Below are 14,480 nucleotides of genomic sequence, written 5' to 3'. Positions count from 1 at the left end.
TCAGCTTTACCGTTTTTTGTACCAGGTCGATAGGTAATTATGAAGTCAAACTCGGCAAAGAATAATGCCCAACGGAGTTGTCTAGAGGATTGGGCTTTTGCGGTTTTCAAATATTGCAGGTTTCGGTGATCCGTAATCACAGTAACGGTGTGTCGGGCCCCCAGCAGATAATGCTGCCAAGCCTTAAAGGCAGACTTGATAGCCAGAAGTTCCTTGTCAGTAATCGTGTAATTGATTTCAGGAGGCGAGAATTTGCAGGACCAAAATGCCACGGGATGCAACTGATTGGTTACCCGGTCCTTTTGTGATAGAACTGCCCCCATGGCAAGGCTTGAAGCATCAGTTTCCACGATGTAGGGGAGTTCGGGGCGAGGGTGTTTTAAGATTGGTGCAGAGATAAATTTAGTCTTCAAATCCTGGAAAGCTTGTTCCGCCTCGGTAGACCATTCAAAACGTTTGTTTTTCTTTAACAAGGCAGTGATGGGCTGGACTATTCGAGAGAATTCGGGGATAAACCTGCGGTAAAAGTTAGCGAAGCCTAACATGCTTTGCACACCTTTTACGGAGGATGGTGATGGCCATTTGAGAACTGCATCGACCTTCTTTGAATCCATACGCACTCCGCCAGGTGATAATATGAATCCCAAGAATTCAACTTCAGTCACGTTGAAAACACATTTTTCCAACTTAGCGAAAAGTTTGTGTTGACGCAATCTTTCGAGGACCATTTTCACGTGTTTCCGATGTTCAGATTCCGATGAAGAATAAACGAGGATGTCGTCAATGTAAACAACAACACACACTATGAGCTCTCTGAGGACATCGTTCATAAAATATTGAAAGGCGGCCGGGGCATTGCAAAGTCCGAAGGGCATGACTTGATATTCAAATAGCCCATACTTGGTGCGGAAGGCCGTCTTCCATTCATCGCCCTCTTTTACTCGTACCAAGTGGTAAGCTCCTCTAAGATCCAGCTTTGTATATATGCATGCTTTTCTGACTTGGTCCAGGAGTTCAGGGATCAAAGGTAACGGATATCTATTCTTAACAGTGATCTGGTTCAGTGAGCGATAATCTATACAAGTTCTAAGGTCTCCTTCCTTTTTTGGAACGAAGAACAAAGCTGAAGAAGCAGGGGACTTGGAAGGACGAATAAACCCATTTGCCAGGTATTGATCCAGGTATTGTCGAAGGTGAAGGTTCTCAGGCTCGGTGAGGGCATAAATTCTACTACAAGGAGGAGTAGATCCAGGTATCAGGTCTATCTGGCAGTCATAAGATCTATGAGGAGGTAGAGAGTTAGCCTGATCCTTCCGGAAAACATCTTGGTATTCTAGGTATTCGGGAGGTAACTGGGGAGTCTCTGAAGAAATTGCTGCCAGTGCAACACCAGGTGGAGGGTGACAAGTAGAAACACATTCTGGAAACTGGACCGTTCTTGCTCGCCAATCGATCAGAGGATTGTGTTTCTCTAACCAAGGTATTCCTAGAATGATCTGAAACTGAGGGGCCTTGATCACATCGAACACGATCTTCTCATGGTGTCCATCTTGACTTATTAGCGTCACTTCTTGAGTGGTATGCGTTACTGGCCCGGAGGCTATCTCCGTACCATCCACTGTAGTAATGACGTCCTTTACAGCCTTGGGACAAAGAGTTAGATTAATCCTCAAAACCATTTCATAATCCACATAATTGCCGATGGCACCGCTGTCGACGTAAGCTTCAATTGCATGTAATCGATCCGGATTATCAGGGCTAATGAGGACCATAGGTATCACGAAATGCGAGGTCACGGAACTGGTTTTCACGCTCGGCAAGAGGACCTCTATTCTTGTCGGGCGAGGTCGTTTCCCTGCTCAGAGTTTGTAACTTTGGTAACTGCAGCTCCTACTGCCTTCTTGGCAGGTTTCACCGGACAGTCTCAAAGAAAGAGCCCTGAGTTTCCGCAATAGAGGCATAATTGCAACTGTTTTCTCCTTTCCAGCTCCTTTTGTGTTAGAGGACCTTTCAGACCCCCTATTTGCATGGGTTCCCCGGAGTCTACTCCTTTGGAAGGAGTTGGCGGTTTGGAAAATACTCGAGCATCAAACTTGGAACGATCGGCCTTCCTGTTCTGCAGTCTGTGATCTATTTGAACGACTAAGTCTATATAGTCCGAACAATCTTGTGGGGGATTCACTACTTGGGCTAACACATCATTGAGCTCTCCACGTAGACCTCTAGAAAACAGCGTAATACTTTTGTCATCAGGCCATTGAGTTTCCACTATCAGTCTGTTGAAAGACGCAATATAAGCCAAAAGGTCTTGATTACCTTGTCGCAACGAAAGAAGCTCATTGTCCAAGGCCTGCCCCTGTGAATGTCTTGCGAACAGTTTTTCCATACTGAGCTGAAAAGCTTGAAAATCATGGAGGACCGGATCATCTTGATTTACTAGAGGGATCGACCAGTCTGCCGCATTGCCACTAAGGTACGAAAGCACGAAAGCTACTTTAGCTTGATCAGTTGGAAAGGCTGCTGGCCGGCATAAGAAATGCAACCGGCACTGATTGATAAATACTGCAAACCTCTTTGGGTCACCAGAAAATCGTTCGGGCGGAGCCAGAGGTACATTCCCAGGTAGGTTGATCTGCACTGGATTCATAGAGGATGTAGAAGGAAGATTTCCCCCAGATGCGGGTAACGGGGTCTGTCCGGCTTGTGACTGTAGCAATTGTCTAGCGAGATCATCTGTTCGCTCCTTGGAAATAATCAGTTCCCTTCTTAGAGCGTTCGTTTCCTGACGGGCTGCATGCACTTCTGCCCTTAGTTCCCCAAGTAACTGGGCTAGTTGGTCGGTATCCGAGGTTTCCATAGCGCCTGGACGGGAGTTTTGTGGTAGGCTTTGCGTTCTGTAACGCTCACCTGATTCCCGTAGAGGCGCCGGTCTTGACTGGGCGTATACCGTATCTTCAAAGGTGATGTGTAACACACGGCTGGCTCTTTGGGCTGGACCTCTGTGCACTGTATGTTTGACTCGAAGGGTAAGATGTCTGCAGATAGAAAATATGGGATTAATGAACTGGGTTATTGAATGTCTCTCTCTTCTTCCCTTTCTCTTCTCCTGTAGAACCCCGAAGGTTAACGCTCTCACCTTAGGTAAGTGAACGCCGTGCTCTCCATCTGCCTCGGGGCAGGGTGCTGTAACCAGTTTCTTCACTGGATAAGGGGAGCAGGCCTCTTGACTTCAGAGGACTGCTGTCCGTCGTTTACTGCACGAACGGTAAGTTTCAAGTAATTCTAATGTCTTTAAAGTCTTTAGTAATGATGTCTCTTGTTTTGCAGGGTTCCGGCGATGGTGGATGACGGGCTGAAGTGAGTTGAAGATGGAGCCCGTGTGATGAATAGAAGCGCCTGGAAGCACGTAAGTAAGCGCTTGTTGCCTGCTTCACGATGCGCTCTAACTGTCTTTTTATTTTGCAGGTACCAGTTCGGAGCGGCTGCAGGGTGCCGGAATACCCACTGGATTAGATGTGGAAAGGAGTAATGGCACGTGAGTATTAAAGTTCCCCAATGCCTTTAAACGCACCTTGTTTTGCCTTTCAGATGCGGGATGCAGCGTGAAGACCTCCGGAGCGCACGAAGGGTAGGTAAGCCTTTGTCTTTCAGAACGCAGCGCGAGGCGTTGGTGACAGCCGATGGCCCAGGTAAGTGAAGAGCTGTCACTGAAGACCGTAATGCTAACCTGTTCTTTCTTGTCTTTATAAGTGTTACTGAAGACTGGATTCAGGATGGTAAGCCTTTTTCCTTAGGCCCAGGAACAGATGCAGAAGACACGATGAGCGTTCTGCTGCAGAGGATGCAGAATAACGCAAAGCAAGATTCATCCATCGGGTGTGGTTTAAATAGCCTCCTGTAGTGCTTAGGTGTCTCCTTCCACAGCCACGCCTAGGTAAGAAAAGAGTTCCTGCTTTCCAGAAGAGTTCCAGTGTTCTGAACCTAGGGAGTGGCTCCTGCCCCACCCAACAGGAAAAGTAGTTCCAAACAGAAGAGGATCAGAGGCTCAACTGGCAGGCAAGTAAGCAGCATGGTCTGCTGCTGGTAAGTCCACCCAAGCATTATGAGCCCGGTGCTTCCAGCGCTGGGACTGGGCATATTTATGAGCCTGGTGCCACTGGCGCCAGGACTGGGTCCAAAAGGTCCCAATTGGGACTGGTTGGCACTCGGAACCTGGGTTATGAATCTGCTTCCAAGGGAGTTGGGAAAACCCTGACCTTTTGGAAGCAGAGATCATGACACATACGGGCTTGTCTCATTTAACTACACTCCTTGTTTGTGCCCTTTGGTCCAGACACAGAAGCCACTCGGGCTGCCCCCTTGCATGGGTGTGCAGGGTGTGGTGCCTGTAAAAGTAACTTACAGAGAGGCATTGCGCTTCCCTTATATCTGTGGGTAGGATCTAGTCCAACCGGCGTATACACCCCTAGTGGGATTCCTCATTGTTTGTCCAATGCATGGTTCCCATCCCTTCTTGTTCAACATTGAGCTCTGCCCTTTCTTCCTGTTCCATTGTTCTGAATTACCTTGCCTATTCTTCCTTCTCGTTTAGCCTCCTGCTGTATGCGCTTGACTGTCCCCTTCAATCAGCAAAGCCACCCCAAACCTACCCGGGTGCCCTGTGTAACCCCTGACACCTCACCACCTCTTTACACTTTTAGCCAAGTCGATCTGGAGCATCTAGCAGCCTCCACTTGGACGCTTACACCCTCGAATTGCAAAGGTGAATCCTGCCCCGCCCACATTGTGAAACTCTGTGCTCCTTCACTCACTCCCATCATCACAGAGTTTGTCAACGCTTCCTTCTCCAAGAGCATAGTCCCTCCACCATTAAATCTTCCTGGGTTACCCCACTATTAAAACCAACTCCATGGACTCCTCAATTCCAACCAACTACCGGCCCATTACCACAGTGCCGTTCTTACTAGAAATTGTGGATGGCCTAGCCTATAATCAGGTCCACCAGCTCTTGGAGACTAACCATCTTCTTGGCAAAAGGCAATCTGGATTTCACCCTAAAGTACAGAAACGGCCGATGAAGGTTAACACCCTGGCCTTAGCAAAGTCGGGGGCAGACCTAACACGCTGGGCCCCACTAACTCTATCATGGTATGGCAGGATGACTTCTATTAAAATGTTGGTGTCCCATGACTTTTATATCTTTTCACAGCGATCCCTACACGCCTCCCAGACTCCTTTTTAGGAAAACTGAACTCCATGATTTCCCGATTTATATGGCAAGGGAAAAGACCTAGAGTTAAAAGAACCACCTTGACCTTCCCCAGAGACTTTGGATGAGAGATGACATGGGCACATTCTGGTCCTACCTGGAGGACATGTACTCTCACCCAAGAAAGTGAGAGACCTGCTGTGGACCCCGAGCAGGACTGTCCCAGCAAAACTCAGGGAGCACCCAGTGTTGGGGGTAATATGGACTCTGTGGAAGAACAATGGACAAAATAAGTGCCTCTCCTCCTGGCCATCTCCACAGAGTTAATTGTGGGGACCCCCGATGGACCTGGGTAAAAGGGAATTTAAACATGCACAACTGTGGTCAGATAGAGGACGGGAGAGGGTGGGGCAACTCTTCCTGGAGGGACCGTTTAAGGAGAATGAGGCAGTGAGGGAGATGCTGGGCGAAGAGGCAATGACAGTGTTTGACTATTTGCACCTGAAGGGCATATGTACATATCCCAGGGTCTTACCTAAGCTCTCCTGCCCATTAACAGCCTTTGAACGAGTTATTAACGAGGCCACCTCCAGGAAAGGAATTGTATCCAAAATGTATAGAGCATAATTACAGCAAACCTGGAGGGGAGACAAAACTTCAAGCAGTTCTGGGAGGCTGTGACCGGGAGGGAAATAGATGAGGATGGCTGGAATCAAGTATAGGAGATTATGTTTAATGGGAATTTGTTTACGGTGACAATGGAACACAACTTTAAAATGTTACACAGCACGTTGCTCCCCAGAAAATTGCTAAAATGTTTGCTGGGGTGTCCCCCTCTGTCCCAGGGAATGTGGAAAGATAGGTACATCCTATCACATGTGGTGGTTCTGTCCCAAAATCCAGATGTTCTGGGCGGAGGTTTTTAGTGGATGAAGGATGTGGTGGGTATAGCCCTGTCCCTGATCCACTGCAAATGCTCCTTTGGGTCCCAGAGGCAGAGAGAGAGAGAGAGAAACCGGCTTTCAAGATTATGGGAGGCAATGCTTAGAGCGGCGAGGGTGGCAATAACCCAAAGTTGCAGTGTAGCTCTATACCCTCAAAGGGGGAATGGATGAACAAGTTGTGGGACATTTTGTATCTTGGAAAAACTCACAGCAATGGTAAATGACAAAATGGAAGTGTTCCACATTGACTGGGGAATGTTCATACTGAGATGGGGTGAGAGCAGATCATAAGTAGAGAAGAACGTTGGGTTCTAGGTAATGAACACTCCTGTGCTGAGCTCAGTGAGTAGTTTGCTTGGATTCTATCAGGTTCTGCAAGATCACAGGTTGAAAGAGGTAAACCCAATACCTCTTGAGAAAGGTGTTTATCGAGACGTCCTGGTTACCTTGCAAGAAGAGTATTAGGACCCTTTGACATAAAAGGATCTTTAGGCGTTTTAAGCTGTGGTCTTTGCAAGTGTGTTTTTATTTACATTGAAACATAGTCTAGACACATTGCCTGCAAAGAGAAAGTCAGCCGACACGTGTTTCAACCCCGGAGGGTCTTTATCAAGGCAGATTGGTAAGGTGAAAGGGATCAATTCCGTGAATTTCACAGGCCAATGGCAGAAGTCATCCAATATGCTACCGGTCATTTAGGCTGATGCCTGTTGGTTCTGCTCGTCTGTCTGGTGGCCACAGGCATCAGCCTAAATGACCGGTAGCATATTGGATGACTTCTGCCATTGGCCTGAGAAATTCACGGAATTGATCCCTTTCACCTTACCAATCTGCCTTGATAAAGACCCACTGGGGGTCACTATTGTTCAGCACAGTGAGACTGAGAACTGTCTGTGTTCATTTAGCTGCTACACAGATAGCCTGCACTGGGAGAAATAAAAGAGACTAGTGCCCGAGCAATGTACCTGACCTATCCCACTACCATGGTCAGGCAGAGTCAGGCAATTACCTTTGACAACACACAGCTGACTTCAATTGAACTTCCCCACATGGATAAAAGGCAGAGCACGAGAGCATACTCTGAGCGAGGCAAAGCACACGTAGGAGCAGTTCTTACCAAGCAGCAGCTGAGCCAATGGAGAGAGATAGCTGACAGAAAAAGGAGAACAAGGAAGAAGATACCTTTGACCTTTTGACAAGTGATCGTTATACTCCTAGGAACTTAAAAGCAGCACACGTAAGGCCAAGAAGGGAAACCAAAGAATCCTGCATTGTGTGTCCGAGATATCCGGGGCCCTCCTGCATGACTGGACGAGTCAGATAGGATCGGCAGCTGCCATGGTATCGTCCTTGGCTCTGAGATTAAAGCCGCCAACAGAGAAATCGACACAGCCGCTCATTTGAAGGAAACTGTACGAGGCCAGTCTGTGTTGAAGCGAAGATTGCAAGCGGCATAATTGTTACACGAAAGAGCGAACGTTGAAGCGTTTGATGAAAGACGCAAGTAAAGGCCAGACAGCTGATGAATTGTTTGAAAAGTTTACGTGAACTAAGATACACGATAACAGAGTTGTCCGGCACCAGTTGTGTGTGCCCAATCGAAGGTCTCTGACGGATGTATCCCACAAAGAAGTGGCCAAAGGAACTTTAATATGTGAAGGTGAAAATGAAGAATAGAAATCAAGTAAGAATGAATCGAAGTGGTCCTGCAAGGGTATAAGTAAAATCCATCGCACAGTCAAAAGTCTTCGATTATGAAAATACATTGAGCTCTGAGCCTGGCTGACGGAGGCCTATTGTGAATTTATTGAACTGTGAACAAAGTAGAAAGTGAGAGTGCAAGGTCCGAGCCCGATCGAGGGAGACCTATTGTGAATTTATCAAACTGTGAAACAAGGAAAAAGCGAGAGTGCAAAGTCTGAGCCCGATCGAGGGAGACCTATTGTGAATTTGTGTATATATAATTGGTCTGAGTTCCAGGGTGAACATTGCATCCAAGAATTGTGTTTTGTATCCAAGGCATTCTACGAATGGGCGACTTTTAAATGGAAAGAGACTTTCTCGCAGAAGGACCCGATTTATATCCTGAACTGCATCCTCGTGCTGGAGAAGCCAGAGTCAGTGCTAAACTCGAGTGTGCCACCTTAGAGCCTGCTGAAAACGTGGGGAAGGGAAGCTAATTGGATGGAGGTCCTGGCATATTGTTTCTTGAACACTTTCTTTTGCATACATAATTTTCCCACAAATAGGTCTATTAGTATAGGCCCTTTTTATTTTGACAAGATTCCACTAGGACTGTGTTATTATTATTTGATGGTTGTAGCTTACTCCCATCTTTAGATTTGGGATTAGATAGGCGTTCAACCAACCCATGGAAGTTCAATAAACACCCTTGAACTGTGATCACTTGAGTCTGTCTTCACTGTTTGATACCATGCCTTCCTTACATCCCCCAGTTGCTCACAATCCTTGGCATAGTTTCTCTTTTGAGATTCTGTGGCTCTTTGGTGGGCCTTAAGGTGGCTTGAGTACAGTGGGGATACCACCCACCATGGACCCGGGCCCAGGTGCAACATTTGCCTGCAAGCTGGATCTCTGGAGGATGAACAGACCAGTGCATTTCCCAAGCAAGCACCCACCTAAGAAGCTCCAGTAGCTGTCTACGTAGTCCCTGACCACCTCTCTGCATCTGAGTCGTGGCTCTCTGACCAAACAGCCCACTTTTATATTGCTCCTGAACAACTCACCCCATTCATACTAGGGGACATTTTCCAAGCCTCCCTTTTCCTTCAATCCAACCTTTCATTCCAGCTGGCCAAACCTTTCTATAAAAAGTCTTCATTCAATTTTGTTTATTATATGACATTTGCATGTGAGTCAGTGACAATATGAATTACCATATTTCTTTCATATCAATAGACAGATGGTTGAACATTCAAATTAGACAAAATAAGTGATCAATACAAAGGATGGATCAACTACATTTGTCGACTGCAAGGAAAAAGTGTAAAGAACAGATATGATATAAGTACCAACTAGTAACAGTGTCGACCACTGCCCACAACCGGTTTTCATTTGGATTTTTTTTCATCATGTGGGAACTCGGTTGGGAGAAATATGGTTATGTTTGGGCCTGTGTCAGTGCACTCGACTACACTGCCCGTCAGTCCACCTTTCATGTGTTAAGTCCATGTGACTTGTGTATGTGAGTTGCATTCAAGGTGGTATTTGATTGGTTGCCCTTAACAGCGCCACCAGTTCCTCATCCCATTGCATCAAAGTTTCTAACATGGTCTGAGTGTGTCCGTCTGTTGTGAGAAGTCACGAATGAAACTCTGCACAAGTTTGCCATGTTTTGGTTAAAGACTTTCATTGTGAATAAAAAGGGGTTAGGAAAATGCATCTCTGACCCTGTACTAAGAGGACTTTCCCTACCTAAGCCAAACTTGTCGAAACCCTAAATTACCAGGGGAATCCAGACGTGGACCCCTTGCTCACTGCTCTTAGAGAGGCACAGCTTCACCTCACTGATGATGCCCAACTAGGCTGAAACACGTGTATAGGGTTGCTGTGGTACTATTTGTTCAAAGGAAAATTGCCTAGCATTTCTGTGCTGGACTGCCCCTGGGCAGGACAAAGACTGATATGCGGGGACATTTCTTCTCTGTGAAAAGAACAGTGAGCTAAAGACTTGGTTGAGACTCTCCCAGGGGCCATCCACACAAGGACAAGTCAATGGGCTGTGTTTGTGCTGGTAGAGAGTTTCCCAGACCCACCCTCTGTTTTGCATACCAAGTAACTTTGGGTCGCACCCTAGGTTACCAGGGGAATCCAGACGTGGACCCCTTGCTCACTGCTCTTAGAGAGGCACAGCTTCACCTCACTGATGATGCCCAACTAGGCTGAAACACGTGTATGGGGTTGCTGTGGTACTCTTGTTCAAAGGAGAATTGCCTAGCATTTTGGTGCTGGACTGTCCCTGGGAAGGAAAAAGACTGATATGCGGGGAAATGTCTTCTCTGTGAAAAGAACAGTGATCTAAAGACTTGGTTGGGACTCTCCCAGGGGCCATCCACCCAAGAACAAGTCAATGGTCTGTGTTTTTGCTGGTAGAGAGTTTCCCAGACCCCCCTATGTTAGCAGACAGCCTCTAAGTTTGGAAATGTTTGCAGCAAAGTATTCAGATAGGTAATTAGCTGTGAGAGTGGAGTTGATAGTCTTTGACATTGGAAGAGTGATGAGTGAGCTTAGGGTACCCTGAAGCCAGCAAGGATGGTTGGAGTGAGAGTCAACGAGGGTTAGTTAGCATTCCCTTTTCGCTCTAGCACGAGTAGACTTGAGAGAATTTAGGGTAGAGAGGTAGAGTTGCAGGTCCTCATGCAAGTGGGTACACCTCCATTTGCGTAGCTGTCAACGCATGTTTGTGCAGAGATATGGACGGGGTGATACATGGTTGAGGATTCTGAGATTTAGGGGTGAAAGTAAGCAGTGGGAAGTGAGAGGAGAATTAGTCATATAATGGGGATTGCAAGATGGAGAAGGCAGTGTTGGTGCAAGAGGCATCAGGTGTGAAGGAGGAGAGTGAGTACTGTCGGTCGGAAAGAAATGGGGAATGACAGTTTAAATTTCCTTTTAGTTATAGGTGAAGCAAGTGGTGAGGAAAGGTGTGAGGGCATCTTGGAGTAAGACACAGACAACATATTCAAAGTTCAAAGCAAACCCTTTTATTAACTTAAATGTCAGGAAGGAAGAATGCCTGTTCTGCCCTATACTATGGTGGGATCTCCCTAACAAACCAAAACTACGGAAAGTCAAAGTCCACTAGTTCAATTTAGGAATCTGTCTGTATCCAAAACCTATACTTGTCCTCACAACTAATATTGTACAACGGGTAAGGATGTCAGTAACCAACAAAATAGTGTTCAGAATACAGTTTGGAGCTTGGTTCAGCTTGCAGCTTTCTTTCAGCTCCCTTCCCCAAGTATAAACCTGTTCTAACAAAAGTCTTAGGATTGCTTTGAGTTCCAAATTAATACAACATTCAACAATACTCGGGGTTCCCTTCCCCAAATTACAAAACACAGTTCAAAACGTAAAATATCCTGAGGCTCCGTCCTCAAGATAATAAACTGTTGCAACCTCAGGGATCCCTTCCCCAAGACACAATTTTTGTGGTGTTTCCCAATTCTCTTAATGTTCTATGGCACAGTTGCACCCTCTGCATATGGCTGGTCTTTGCATCACAAAATCTTTTGGCAGTTCAGTTAAATTCGCCTTTTAAAGTAGTTCAGTTAAATTCACCTTTTTAAAGTTCATTTCCCAAAATTTCCATTCACTTTGGGAAATAATACACAATGGATTTGCTGGCCTTGTTAAAGTTGTGTTCACTTCATATTTCATTATTTATTGTTTTCTTTATAGTTATACTTAATTATTCTGTAGAAGTAATATATATGAAAATTGCTTGATATGTAAGTTTCCTTCACTGCCGGAATTATCACACAGTGGGCCTCATCCCTAGTTGGGCGGTAGGCCTTAAATGCGGCAGTAACGCTATTAGGCCGCATTTAAGGGTTTGCCCAATCACGAGTATGGCAACATTTACCCCCAGCTCTAAGCTGGAGGTAAATGCGCTAATTTAACGCCCATTTTCGGGCACAATTAGTGCAGTGCTATTAGCGCGCGCTAATTGCAGCGAAAAAAATGCCCCATTGGGTCCAATGAACCCAATGGGGGATACCCATTATCGCCCAATCCTTGATCTGGCGCTAAAAGCGTTGGACCGGTTGGTGGTAATGCTTTTAGCCCAGGGGGTATCCCAGCAGTAATACCGCCGAGATACCACCCAACTCGTGATGAGGTCCTGTGTATTTAGTTATATGGAAATAGCTTAATTTCGCTTATTTTTTTCATATAAATGGTTTTCTTCTGTGCGGTATTCAAAATGGTGCAGAGTTATGGTTTAAATATTCTTTTCCGTTCGGCACCTCAGTAACGTGTAAAGGTTTTAAGGTAAGTAACTTTGTTGTCCTTGTTCAATTTGTCTTTATAATTTGCCTTTAAATGTGCCCAGCATTCGGACACCTTCGAAAAGTGCTTTCATCTGCATGCGACCACTCCGTGACAAAGTATTTACTCTGATTCACGAGTTTAACACGTCTTAATGTTTGCTGGTTTGTCAGGATTCTAATCGGAGACCTTCGAAAAATGCGCCTTTTCATTCATGCGACCACTCCGAAACAAAATATCCTCATGCGTAGCATCAACCACTTACATAATGGGTTTCTGTTTGTCTAGAAACTCCATGCTTTGATGCGAGATCCTGCAGCGCAGATCTTCCAGCCTTCTGGTCTTTGCTTCAGGCAGTGGCATCGCCAGGAATCAAATTTAGGAGGGGCACAGAGGGGTACAAAAAAAAAAAGTAGGGGGGCAAAGACAAAAGTGGGGGGGCACCTATGAAAGGGAATGTGTGACGTCACAAGCACTCCTGCAGACAGACTTTTGTGCACACCAACTACCCACACCCTACTGTACCTCCCCTCCCATCAGAATGCAGGCACGAAACAATTCAGTGACTAATGGCCCATCATTGGCAGTTTTGTGGCTACATTCTGATGGGAAGGGCTGCAAGCTGCTTGATCACTGCTCGCTTTGAGACAAAAGGAATATTGCTGTGTGATCTGCAGACATTTGCCTGAGTGAGTGTCACAAATAACACCTCGAACAGAGAACAGTCACTGCTCGCCTTAGGTAGGGAGGCACAAGGGCGGGCACAAGGTTTCAGAGGGGCCACTGGCCCCCCAGTCCTCCCCTAGCGACACCACTGGCTTCCGGGCTCCACCTCCTGCCCCATAGGCACTCCTGGGTTGGCTTCTGGCCCCAGCAGAAAGAGCATCTTAAACTATAGAAAAAGGGTCAGCATTCCAACAATGCTTCCCTTTCATGCTTCCTTTTGTTGGGACAAACTCCCAGGTAGGTTTGAGGGCTACTAGGAGTTTGCAGACTCACAGAAGGCCCAACACTTTCCCCCAAAAGGAACGCAGACCCAGCCAGACAGCAAGTTCAAACTGCGGTTAATTACAGCCATAACCAACAGGGATCAGTACGAGGATCAAAGAAATCCAAGTACCACTCAATGTCTCCTGGCTCATAGGCCAGTTTTCTCCTAAAGTTGTGTCACAATGACCTCACAACCTGGGCCCCTCTCCAGCAAACCTATTGTGCAACTGGATTGGGTACTCAGTGATAGTCTACCTATAGCAGGCCCTATACATGTTAGTCCACTTGCTCCAGCATGCCAGGTGGGTGGCCTGGTCCATCCCCAATTATCTAACTTTACACAATGTTGCAGCGTGAGGGTCTTACCATTGGTTCTTGCCAGTTTCTACCGACCCTTAGGATACTGAACTGTGGTTGGCTAGAACTGACGTCCCCAGGCCTGAGACATGAAATGATTCCCAGCTCTTGGTGTACCTTCACAAGGTAATAAGAACAATTATGTGTCTTCATTGTAACTTGTATGTATGGCGATAGTCTATGAGAGTGCCCGTTCAAATCATGCAACACTTGTCTCTCAACGTAACTTCTTTGTTGCAAGCTTCTGTCTGGCGGGGTGAGGTTGCTCCTGTTTCCCAAAGTCGGTTTCGATTCATCATCTGGGTTGGCCAGAGCATGTGTTCAGAGACCGTGATTTGGGCTCTTGTAGCTCTGAATTATGATGAATTATTCGTCTTTATTGCAGATGGTGTTACTGCCATTCAGGGAATGGAATGTCAGTCGTATCTGGTGGCCTTGGCAGCAGGCCCTGTCCCACACGATTGTTCGTCTGTCAGCCTGAATTCAACTCAGCTCAGCTCTTGCTGAGGGTCTGTGGCCTGCTGTAATTTTCCTAAGTCATAAGAGGCCCATAGATGTTTGTGCTATTCTGTAGTGTCTATATCTATATTAGTCACACATGGCTCTGTCAGGTCCCGTAGGTGCTCCTGCAGTTCCATAAGGTACATTTCTTTTATTTTTTATTATTTACGAGTTTATAATCACCAAAGTGATTTTTACAAGATAGACGTAAAATCTCCAAACTTTCTAAAGTGTTACTAAATGAAGTGTAGAAAGTAGGCAAAAGGAAAAAGAAAATCAGTAGTTTCAGCACGCTACTCTTTAGCGGAGAAAGAACAAAACCGAGCAAAAGCAGAGCAGAGCAGAACAAACGAAACCGCCCCTCCGTACAAGCTTGTGCCAACTTTATCAGTTCTGCAAAGTTTCCGGTGCTTTGTTTTCAAAGATTAAATCCCGGATTCTGTTGACTGCTATCGTCCACGAAGGTCTGA

The sequence above is a fragment of the Ambystoma mexicanum genome, chromosome 7p, assembly GCF_040938575.1.
Source record: "Ambystoma mexicanum isolate Mex_15411 chromosome 7p, UKY_AmexF1_1, whole genome shotgun sequence".
Classification (NCBI taxonomy): domain Eukaryota; kingdom Metazoa; phylum Chordata; class Amphibia; order Caudata; family Ambystomatidae; genus Ambystoma; species Ambystoma mexicanum.
The sequence above is the reverse complement of the archived record's forward strand: the minus strand, read 5'-3'. Positions refer to the sequence as shown.